At 49.4% G+C, this 12,717-nt stretch overlaps 1 protein-coding gene across 2 annotated transcripts in view; it reads left to right on the top strand.

Moving 5' to 3' along the window:
• VPS53 (VPS53 subunit of GARP complex) overlaps nt 1-12,717 on the top strand; it is a 1,098,026-nt gene that overhangs the window by 34,939 nt on the left and 1,050,370 nt on the right. The window lies entirely within an intron of this gene.

Genomic DNA, 12,717 nt, shown 5'->3' with positions numbered 1-12,717 from the left:
TGGTGAGTCTAAATTGAGTTAACATGTACGCATTTGTCATGTCCCTTGCCCCCATGACACACAGGGAATATTATGTGAAAATACAATTGTCAATGTGGGGTACACCATGACTACCTACCATTAAATTGAGCAATTGTTACATCAGATATTTATATCTCTTGGAAAAGGCAAACATGCATAGGTAAGCGCTGTAAATAACACAGGAAGTAAATAAAACCAGGTTATTTTGGGGCAGCAAGATTATGTGGCAAAATCCTTTAGTACACTGCATTTCTTCAAGTGTTGACCAATGTGTTAGGTTAAAGATTGCAGTGCCTACATCACAATTTATGTTGAGAACCCACAATGTTCCCTCTTAAACTGCCCATTAAATGTTCAGAAGGGTAAAAAAGTGCAATTCTGCCTGCTTAACCTTACTGTGATCTGTAGAATGTATGATATGCAATTTTATTGATTAATTAACAATGTTTCTTAAGCAGCCCTTATTCGAAAGTGAGTACTGTGCCATTGAACAAAATGTTACTTGCAACATTAGAGGCATTATCAACCTTCAGTGAAGTAAAACAAGCAAGCCATTGTCATAATCATGGACGTGCATTGGTTAGAAGGCAACGTGTTGGGGAACTATAATTTGAATAGTTGAGTACTTTAACTGTTATTGGAAAGATGCCTCCACCTCTTCTTTGACCTTCTCAGATGCTTGAAAACACACAACTGTTCTCCCAATGGTAAAGAAACTGTCACGACCGTGTATCCTCAGGATCAGGGCGATGCTATATAGGGGTCCACCTCCAGACTGCCCTAAGCTCTGAATATCAAACCACACAGAGCCTAAGGAAATCAGGCGAGGGAAAGGTCAGGAAGGGACTGGAACGGGAAGGGAGGCTGAAACGAGAAAAGCAAAGACACACAAATGTTAATAGGTACACAATGCTGACTACTCTTAGTATTTCTCGCTAGGACACCACCTACCAAGGTACTAACTAAAATCACTTCTTCTCCCTCTAAGTAGGTAATGCAGAGACTACTTCCACTTATACCAACAAATCTGTAACACAGAAAGACAACAGCAGCAATTAGTAAGGCGAGCCAACACCCAAACACTCCTCTATAATCGTACACCTTCCATGCATACCTTCCAGCCTTCCTGGGTAGAAATTATTCAACTAAATCCATTGGGTATTTCCTCTTAACCATCAGAGGATTAAAGTCCCATAACGAGGACTAACATAGTCATTCAGGATTCCCAAAAAGGTATTCGCAAAAATAATACACAGTTCCACAATCCAGATATCCGTGGTTTCAAAGGAACTCCAATAGTAGCAGAGTTTTAAAAAGTTCAATGCGCACCCAAAAATGTACGTAGGAGATTCTCCGAAGTTCAGTGCGCACATAAAAGTACAAATAGGCGCCTCCTTGAAGACGCTTACCTTCAGTGTCCCCAAAGGAACAAACACCAGCCGGTGCTTGACCCGCGTTCAGCAGCCGCTGAACGCCTAACAGGAAGCCGCCGCTCCCTGCTTGTTTGTCCCTCTCAGCCGAGAGAATCAAAACCTTCCAAAGCGGCCGCCTGGATTGCAGCCACTTCCCCCTCTATGCTTCACGAAGCAATGCGCAACCTCCAGCCCCGGCCGGGACGTAGAGGGGGAATATTCCAAGAACAGGTCACTCACTCTCACGGCGGGCGCCTCTCGCCGTTCTTCCTCGAAGAGGGCTCCCCTTGGCCAGCTAACACCAATCCTGGAATAATCACTCTCACGGGCAAACAACAGCTACAGCAACGCTGCTGAGTAGTTCAAAGAACTCCGCTTTTTGTCGGCTCTCTGCCAAACGCGGTTCAAACATGGGAACCAGCACAAACAGGTTCAAGGTGCAAAATCACGTACACAGCGCCCCAGCAGGTGGAGACATATATAGATGATAACCCCTCCCAGCTTGCTGAGCATTCTGGTCCTTGTAGTGCATAACTTCTTATGGAACCAAAACTAACTCAACAGGCGCTCCAGAAATCGAATCATGACAGAAACCCTGTGTAGAGCCTTCAACGCTCCCCAACTACAGACTGATCACCCTTTTACCGTTCTCGTCCAAGCAAAATCATCAACGGGCACCTCTCCTAATACTTCAGCGACCACCAACTTCTCAACACCACTCGGTCTGGTTACAGGCGCAAGCACAGCATGGAAACTGCCCTCATCGCTGCAACGGATAACATCTGCATGACTCTGGATAGACAAAACATGGCAGGCCTCATCATCCTGTATCTCTCCACAACATTTGACATGGTCTCCTACCTCATTTTCATCCATCGCCTACACACCATTGGAATCCAAGGACACGCACTCTGACGGATCTGCCCCATCCTTACTGGGAGGACCAAGTCAGTCAGCCTGGCACTGTACACCTTGGATGCTCGTGACCTTATCCTTGGCGTTCCACAAGGATCCTCCCTGATTCTGACCCTCTTCAACTCATACTTTATCCCTCCCTCCAGCCAGCATCATCTGCTCTCACAATATCAATGTCACCTCATATGCTGATGACACGCAACTCATTCTCTCGCTCATGGACAAGATGCCCAGTACCTGGATCAACTTCAATGCCAGCGTGGCTGACATTGGCCACTGGGTGAAGATTACCCGTCTAAAGCTCAACTCCAACAAGACAGAAATGATGATCTTCAGGAGGAGCACATCACCATGGGACTCCACCTGGTGGCCAGCAGACCTTGGACCAAAACCCACCCCTATCAGCCCCGCCAAGAACCTTGGGATCATCATTGACTGCAAACTTGACATGACTGCCCAAGTCAGTGCTGTCACAAACTCATGCTGCCATACCCTGAAGATCCTGAGAAAGATTTTCAAAAGACTCCCTAGCACCTGGAAAATAGTTATGAACGCCCTGCTCACATGCAAACTGGATTACAAGAACAATCTCTATGCCAGGATTAATAAAAAACTCACCAGAAGGCTGCAGACCATTCCGATCTCTGTAGCCTGAATCACTCTCCACCTCCCACACCGCACTTATATCACAACTCACCCAAAGGAGCTCCACTGGCTCTCCATTCACAAACAAGTAAAATACAGTCTTTTCAACCACACTTTCAAGGCGTTACATAACCCTGTCCCAGCACACCTCAACAGTCTTATCTGCTTTTACAAACCTTCCAGACACCTCCGCTCACCCAGACTCCTACTTTTACAAATCTCACACATACGTAAAACCAGAACTAGTGGTCGATCCTTCTACATCACTACTGAAGCTTGAGACACCCTGCTGCCCCACATAAGCGCCTCCTCCTCACTTCTTGAATTCCACAAGAAGGTGAAGACCTGGCTTTTCGAGTAGTCCCAGTAAACCTTAGGTGTGTCTAGACTCACACCAGCACAGTGCCAGGATACCCTCCCAGGTAATAGATTGCATCACATAACACAGCACACTACAACAGTTAAGGTTCAGTCGTGGGTCGCTTGGAAGAGTGCTTTCAAATGTGGTTGCAGACTTGCAAAATTATTGTATCAGGCATTGGAGGTTCTGAATCGCGGTAGTTTTGTGCAAAAGTGTGTCCTTGCTTCATAGGTGTCATTTGCTACCAGAGATTATATTTAGGTCAGTGGGGTAAGAGGGTGTGTTAAAATGTAATGCTTTGTAGGGGAGTCATCCAAGTTTGAACTTAGATCATGCTTCAAAAGGAAGTCAATGTAAAGCAGAAAAGATGGGGCTATGTGATCATATTTCTTCTTGTGGTGGCGTGGAAGGTGGCTTTCAGAAGATTGTTGTGGTACACTTGCCAGACCTGCATTGCTAAATTCCACTCTCAACCAAATCAGAGCATGAGCGGCAGATTAGAACTTGTCAGATGTCAAAAGAGGCTTTGTTTTTTAAAGTCAGAAGATAGGTATTTGCTGCTTTTGTGACTTTTTTTTCTATATGGTGTCATGGCGAGGGATGCACCTAGCTTGAAACCACTATGAGGGAGTGAACAACTAAGCAATCTCCAGCGGTTAATGCCATACAAACTTTTTGGGCAAGGTTGTTTTTGAGTAACAATTCTATCTTTTTTTGGTTGAGCTGAACATAGTTGTTTGTCATCCACGCATAGTAGAAGGATGATGTTCTGGATCAAGGAGGTTTTAACCTCTGTGTGTCATCTGCATGCTTGTGAAGCGATACTCCTACTCCTTTGCATATAGAACCCATCCCTTCAGTGTACAGGTTAAATAGCGTGGTTGATGAGATTGAACCTTGTGACAGGACAACAGTTTAATTTCAAATCACATTTCTATACATTTTAATGCTGTAAAATGTTTAACTTTAATTTCCTGGACTAGACAGAAAACAAGGGTGAATCTAAATGTAAATGTGTTGGACTTGTAAAGCGCACAGCTGCCCGTAAGCGTCACGGCGCTGGAGACCGCTGGGGAACCCGTCCTGGCTTTCCCTGTGAGATGGTCCCTTCTGGGTATCTCCAAGGTGAAACCAGGCATCCCTGGCGTCTGTGGGGGGCCGTTGTAGAGATGAGGCAAGCTTAATGCCCAGAGTTGCCGAGTGTGATCCCTGGTTAGAGTAGGCACCGAGGACAGAATTGTCAAGTCCGCTGACCCTGGTCCACGACCCTGCCGCGTCGGGAATTGAACCCTGGTCCCGGGCCGTTCTCTGCTTCCGGGTCTGCCGCCTCTAACCAGTGAGCCACACCACTCCACAGTCTTTGGTGACTCAAAATTGCTTCATCTCGAAACTCCTGAAGTTTTAGAATCAATAATTTTCATTGCGTGGTAGCAAGGTAGCAAATACACAGCTTAGCTGCCTACATCGGGGCGCCGGCAGAGCGAAAACTGAGGAGAATTACACAGCGTTCAGCTCAACATCCCGGAGGACGACCTCGCGATGAGTTCAAGCCTTAGTGATACCATAAGGCACCTAGCGAAGATACCACTTTTATATGAAACACTAAACAAAGAAACAACCCCACCTCCCTCCACCCCACCCTCAACCTCTCTCCTCATCAGTTCGAGTCCGCATCTTCCGTCACACCCAAGCCACTAAACAATGGTCAATATCTAGCAATTCATTCTTTGGATGCACCAGGTGGTTTTAATGGTAGGAGCTGTGGAATTTGCAGATATTTCGGGCACGTTACTTCCCTCATGTCTTTGGTAAGGAGCTGCAAGAAAGGGGCCCCCAGCTTTGCGTATTCCTTGCCTTTCCCGTCTACACTAAACAATAGGCGCTCCATTGCCAAGAGTTGCCAGAGTCAGTGGTACAGTGAGCCGTGTCGACTCCTGGGGTGAAACCGGATGCAATGGGCCGCAACAGACCACCAGCGCAGGGCCAGACAAACAACATCGACAAGTACACGGTAAGCATGGGGAGAGAGGAAGATCACCAAGATGGGAGCCAGCATGGCAAAGTGAGGGATGAGGGGCCTGATTCTTCGCTTAGGGACATTATGTTGGCCATACAGCAGAGACGTGGCGCCATAAAAGCGATGCATGGCACCATGGAACCCAAGCTGGACTCGGTAACGGAAGAAGTCCATCTACTCCACGCAGACTTTGGTAAGATGTCCGACAAGGTTGCGGAAAGTGGCATAGGCAGCCTTCAGTCCAAAACGAAGAGGCGCAGGTGGCAGGTGGCCGCGCTTACGTAGAATCATGCCGATATCGCAGCCCGGGTGGAGAATCAGGAGGGCCGGGCGAGCCGTAACAATATCCGCATCGTGGGGGTTTCCGGAAGCATGGAAGGCCTGTCCACGGACTGCTTTGTGGAGGATCTTCTCCTTCAGCATCTCAATCCAAAGCGCCTCTCCAACTTACTCTCGGTTGAGAGAGCACACCGGGCGCTGGTGGGAGGCCCAGGCCGGGGGCCCCTCCACGCACTATCATTGCCCGGATTCTGAACTATAGAGATCGGGATGCTATCCTACAGGCCACCAGGGTGTCCGGTGACCTGCATCTGGACAACGCCACAATTCGCTTCTTTCCAGATTTCACGCTCAATGTACAGCGTCAGCGCAGGTCGTTAGAGGTCAAGAGGGCCCTCAGGGATCAAGGAATAAAGTACATGATGCTGTACCCGGCGAGACTTAAAGTCCTGGACGGGGAAAAGGCGTTCTTTTTCGATGCACACGATTGGATGGAAGGCTGGTGGATCGTGGGCCGCCAGAGTGGTTCAGGACGGTCGACCCACATCCGAGCTGGCCGGGGGTCCCAGAATGGCAACACCCAATCAAGAGAGTCACAACAGCTCGAGCAGGCATCTCTCAAGTGACTATCCTGGTAGTGCTGCTGGGGTGTGCTTGGTTGATGGGAGGTGGGGGGGCGGTGTGCCGCTTGGGTCCTTGCCTGTCGGTATTGGTAGAGTGAGAGGTTCAAGGACTGTGGACTCCGTTAAGCTGTGAGTGTTGGCCTCGTTTTGGGTTTATTGGTGAACACTCAAGGCCTCTGTCATTTCTTCCGGATGAGAGGGGAGGACAGGGTTGGGGTTTGGGGGAGTGGGGTCCGGCTAACGCGATTCATCCATGAGGTGTGCATGCAGCTAGCCCAGTATGTCTTCTTCTGCGGATTCAGGCGTATGTTCCCTCTTTCTGTTGATATGGGGCTATCTGGGCGACAGGCACTCTGCGTGTTTCATAGGTGGGTGGTTGGGGACCCACTTTGCAAGGAGGCAGGGAAGGGGGCCTGGGTTGGGGCGGGGGTAGGGGTTTGTGGGGTTGTTTAAATTTGGCTGATGATGTCTCAAACTCAAATGTTCTGTTGGTGAATTGTAACAGCAAGCAGTGGCAGGCAACAGATCCGGGACAAGCTAGGCCTTTGTCTTTCAATGGGTGACCAGACACGCTTAACGATTTGGTCGTGGAACGTCAATGGATTGGGCAATAAGGTAAAGCGACATTAGTTTTGCAGTATGTGAAACGTCACGCCCCTGACGTAGTGCTCCTACAGGAGACTCACCTACGGGGTAATACATGCAGGGCTCTGGACCGGTTCGGCTTTAAAATGGTGGCCCATTCGGGGTTCACGTCCGGTTCTAGGGGAGTGGGGATTCTAGTCCGTAATGCCCTCCCAGTTTCAGTTACAGGCACTTGAGCTGAGGATTCTGGGTGTATGGTGGCTGTGGCGGCCAGGTGGGAGGGATTTATGGTATTGTTTAGTTCCTGTTACATTCCACCGGGCTTGCATGCTCCGACTTATGCAAAATTAGGGACCCACTTGGCGGACCTTACCGAGGGCACGCTGGTACTGGGGGTGGGATAAATAATGCGGTTATAGACGCAGACTTAGATCGCTCTGGGGAGCGGCGAGAGAATAGGGGGGAAGCGGGCTTGCGGAGCTTCATCACAGCTATGGGCCTCAGTGATATATGGCGCGCACATCACCCCTCACAAAGGCATTACACTTTTTACTCAGCCAGGCACGGGTTCTTTTCCAGGATAGATCATCTTTTCGCCCTGGGGGATCAACTAGGCGACTTCACGGACCCCTGTATCTTGACCCGGGGAATCTCAGATCATTCACCCATGGGAGTCACTCTTCGAGGCGCGACAACTGTTAGGGTGGCATTCCCTAGGATTGACCCGTGGCGTCTCAGGGATGAATCTCTAACAGACAAGCTACGAGAAGGCTCCCAACTATATTTTGCTGAGAACCAGGGCTCGGTCGACTCCCAGGTAATCCTGTGGGAAGCATATGAAACAGTCTTAAGGGGCCAGGCCCAGGCGCTTATTGGCGCTCAAAAAAAGGAGGAGGCACTTCAGGTCACACAGTTGGAATGGGAAATTGAAGCGCTGGAACTGGGTGCCGGCCTGTCCCCGTCGGCAGAGCTCGCCCTTAAGCAAAAGGAACTCCGCTCGTTGGTGGAGGGCGAGGCGCGCACCTATTCCGTCGCCACGCAGCATTGGATATACGATGCGTGGGACAAAAGTATGAAATTGTTAGCGTGGCTCGTGCTCAGAGACTGGGAGCGATCATGGGTAGCGGAAGTACGGGATGAGTCGGGATCCCTGGTATTCACTGGTGTAGCCATAGCAGAGGCCTTTGCGTCTTACTATGAGAGGGTTTATACCCCGGTCTGTACTAGATCTGAGTCGGATTGCGAGGAGTTCCTGTGCGACTACGCTCTGTCTATGTTGTCCCAGGAGCAGACTGACAGTCTAGAGGCTGAACTGATGGGTCTGGAATTGGGAGAAGCCCTTAACTCACTCCCAGCGGGGAAAGCGCAGGGACCCAATGGGCTCCCAGTGGAACTATACAAGAGGCAAGCTAACGTTGTGATTGACCCGACGCAACGGATGTTCCTTGAGGCGCGTGAGGTAGGGAGGCTCCCACCTGACCAGAGGGAGGCTACGATTGTAGTCATCCACAAGGCTGGGAAGCCGCTGACCAATGCTCGTCTTATCGCCCTATCTCGCTCCTTAATATGGAGGCCAAGGTGTTGGCAAAAGCCTTGGCGACGAGACTGATCTCGGTCCTGACGGACCTGATACACGTGGACCAGTCGGGGTTCATGCCCCACAGGAGTACTCGGCATAACTTACGACGGTTGTACTGCGTTCTATACATGACTGAAGATGTGGGCGATACCCAAACGGCAGTGATGGTGCTGGACGCCTCAATAGCCTTTGACAGCATTGAATGGCCGTATTTATTTCTGGTTCTACAGCGTCTGGTCTTTGGGCTGGCCTTCTGCAGCTGTGTGCGCCTGTTGTATGAGCAACCGGTTGCAAGGGTGAGGGTCAACGGAGCGATGTCGCATACGTTTCCTCTGCGTAGGGGTACCAGGCAGGGATGTCCTCTGTCCTGTCTCCTTTTTGCCTTGGTCCTAAAACCCTTGGTACACTGGATTCGGAGCGATTGGTCTTTCTGGGGCCTGGCACTTACTGACGAGTGGGAGGAGCGTATATCGCTGTACGCTGACGACATTGTCCTCTATATGGCCAGACCCTACCACTCAATGGCGCAGGCACTTCATCTGTTCGAACTATTTGGTAGTTACTCCGGCTATACGATTAATTGGGCTAAGTCTTTGATTTACCCACTCTCGGGCCCACAGCAGATCCCGAGGGGATGTCCGGCCTCGATAGTTGCTGGGGGATTGAGGTATCTCGGGGTGTACGTTACCAGGGACAGGGTGGAGTTCTTTGCAAAAAATCTGGAGCCGCACCTGGTGCGCTTAGCATCGGGCGTTGCCCACTGGAGGTCCTTGCCTCTCTCCTTGATGGGGCGCGATGCGCTCTTCAAAATGTTGGCATTGCAGCGCCTTCTTTATATCTTACAAAACACACCGTACCTGGTCCCGGGTGGGGTTTTCAAGCGCATATCTCAGGCTCTGCGGACGCTGCTTTGGGATGGTGGGAACCCGCGGACAGCGATGTGCAAGCTCACAAGGGGGGTGTATGACGGGGGCTGGCCCTCCCGGACATCCAATTGTACTATTGGGCGTCCCAGTTGCAGGTGGTTAATGATTGGACGTATGTGACGTGTCGGAGCCGGCCTACAGGGTCGATAGATATATCATGCCCAGGGGCGCCTCTTCTCTACTCACGAAAACAGTGACGGGATCTGCCCTCGCACACAGGGGTGGTGCTTCAGTGTTGGAGGGAGGCTAATAAATATCTGGGATGGGCAGGCACCATAACAGGCAGGACCCCGCTCTGGTTCGGTGACCAGTTGGCGGACGTGACTAGATTGACGGCTTCAAGGGATGGAAACTGATTGGGATTGACTACTTGGGCGATGTCTGGAAGGGGAGCATGCCTAGACCCTTTGATTATCTCAAAAAAGAGTATCACATGCACGACTCCCAATACTACCATTTCTTGCGCCTTACGCATGCCCTACTGGACCCCATCTTAGAGAAACCCACGGCCACTATCTATCGTAAGCTCATGAATAATGCGCCCAACCCCCTCGTGTCCCTGCAGGAGACATGGGAGGAGGATCTTGGAGGCCTGGAAGACGAGGATTGGCAGGATGCCCTGCAGAGCCCCCGCAAAATCGCCATCCAGGTTAGGTTTCGTCTGGTACAATTCAAAATCCTGCATCTGGTGTACTACCCGCGTACTCACCTGTTTTCTTGGGGCAGGAGCCTGTCTCCCCTGTGTGCGAGAGGTTGCCAGGAGGAGGGAACCTTTTTCCATATTCTTTGGGACTGCCCGTACATAGTGCCCTTTTGAACTAAAGCTGCACATACAATGACAACAGTGGTAGGATCGTAGGTCCCGGTGGAACCCAAGTGGTTATTATTGATGATTAAAGGTCCCACGGACTGGTCCAGGTATGATGAGATCTGGTTGGCCATGGCGGCTGGAGTAGCTAAATGTAATATAGCGAGGGGTTGGGGAGCGCAGGCGCCCCCACAATGGAATCAGTGGGTGCGGGACCTGGATTGGTGCCAGAGGGCAGAGGAAACAATCTACAAGGCCAGGAGTTGTGTTAAGAAATGGAGGCGGGTCTGGGGACTCTTGGGGAAGTATGGGCCATGGGGGGTAGGGGTGGGTCATGAGGGATAACTGTCATTGATCTAGTTTATTGCCCTGTATGCATGTGAAAGTGTTATGTACTGCCATCCTGTTACATGCCTACTGAACACTGCTATGTATTGTATAAGTCACTTAGCAAAGTTAATTTAAAATGAAAAGATTTAAAAAAAAAAAAAAAAGTTGCCAGAGTCTCTGGATCCAGTCTTGAGGTTCTGGAACTATTGAAGATCCCCAATCCGCTAAGAGCACCTGCCTCGCTGCAAGTAATGCCAAGGCTATCTGCCTGCTCCTCAGTGGTTTCAGTGGGAAGGACCTAGCATGGGGAAGACCCAGGAGTGTATATTCGGGAGCTCGTGGCAATGTAATCTGAAATGCTGCATCAACGTCATCAATGATTGCTGTCCAGTAGCGCACCAGTTTCGGGCAGTGCCAAAACAAATGCACCAGGATACCCGTACGGCCACACCCCCACCAGCAGAGGTCTGACTTGGACCTGTCCCAACACTTAATGCACACTGGAGTATAATACCAGTAAGTAACCACTTTATATGCAGATTCCGCTCCCGCTGTATTGGAAGCAGTGTGATGCGCTCAGTAAAAAAATGTGTTCCCACTCTTTGTGTGTTAAGGGCCTCCCCAGTTCAGTCTCCCATCTGATTTGCGCTTTTGTGCGGTGTCTCTTTGGATGTGTAGTGATCATGGAGTAAAGTTCAGATAGGAGTTTACGATCATCTTTCTTACACACCAGTCACTTTTCAAAGGTTGTCATGGGGCGAGACATGAGAGCGAAGTTCTCAGACCGTGTGACCCAATGTGCGACCTGTGAGTATTGGAAGGCATCTGACGCTGATAGATCATAATCCTTACGTAACTGAGGAAAGGGAATCAAGCCTTCAAGATCAACAAGCATTTACAATGCAACGGTTTTGCCTTTGGAAAAGTTAGAGGTATTGGCATTGTAAATGACAAAATTTGTATTTATGGGTTGGTTTTGAAAACCGATAAAGAAATGGCATTGTCATTTACATTGGCAATAGCTCAAACTTGCGTAAATGCAATGGCTTGTAAAACTGGAGTTGCATATACACTTACAGCCTCAAAATTGATAAAATAATGCCACATATTTGCACAACATAGTCATGTTATAGGGTTTACAATTGAAAAGACTTGGAGCATTGGACAGATCGTTTTAAGAATGGTTAAAATATCTTCTGAAACAGAATCCTACTTGGTGTCCAGCTCTGTCTTTGGTCTCAGGCTGAAAGGCTGCCCTGGTCGTTTGATTTTGCCCACGTCGTTCCCATTAAATGGCTGTACCATCACCTTTCTCCGAAGAAGACCCTTCTGTTCGTCCCGATAAGCCTCTCTCTTAAAGCTGGAGGGCATTACTGACCAGCAGATGCCTGTGTCACCCGGCACAAATCATACAGGGGAGATGATGTGGCGTAACAGCCAGAGGGGGTGCTACTCATGCCCAGAAACACCTTTCAAAACACAGGCGTGGGCAAAACTGGCACTCATGCCTAGTGTCTGTGCGCGGGCAGCCCTTGCGTTCTTTGTTAATATGTTAATCTTAATGAATCTCTTCCTGGTCATGGGTCTAGGATTTGTGGTTCTGTGGGGGATAGTCTGCGATTTCGTGGGTCCCATTCGCTGGTATCAGTGCTGGAACTTCTTGCCGGTGCGTGTTGCAGTAAGCCCATAGCTCCTCAAGTAACCCGCGGAATTAATGAATGTGCCATTGAAGGGATTTATGACGATGCGGGGTGAATCCATTTGTTTGACATGAAGCATCTCATTTTTGTGGAGGTCTGTGCTCCATGCACATATTTAATGGACATAGCACAAGCAGGGACGCCCTTTAACCATCTCATCAGGCCCGAAGCTCGCCTGATTGATTTCCATACCATGACCATCATTCTGTGGTCGCTGGACATCGCTAGCTCTCAAACCACTGCATGAGGAAGTACATATTTCCATGTGCACCACCGATTGTTGCAGATTCTGTTTCTCTGATGCAAGGCAAGAAAGCAAACAATGGCACAACATGACACTAGAGACCTCTCTGCAGTAAATAGGGCCACAATTAGGCACACAACGAGAAGAAGAGAAACACAGCTTGCTAAACAATGACACCCTGCCTTGCACTTCAGTGTTTTTGTAACGTGTTTGCTGATGCTAGTGCAAAAGCGATTTGTATTTTGTTTATATTTATTTATTTTGTGCTTGTT

Source organism: Lissotriton helveticus, chromosome 3_1 (genome assembly GCF_964261635.1).
Source record: "Lissotriton helveticus chromosome 3_1, aLisHel1.1, whole genome shotgun sequence".
NCBI lineage: Eukaryota > Metazoa > Chordata > Amphibia > Caudata > Salamandridae > Lissotriton > Lissotriton helveticus.
The sequence above is the reverse complement of the archived record's forward strand: the minus strand, read 5'-3'. Positions and strand labels throughout refer to the sequence as shown.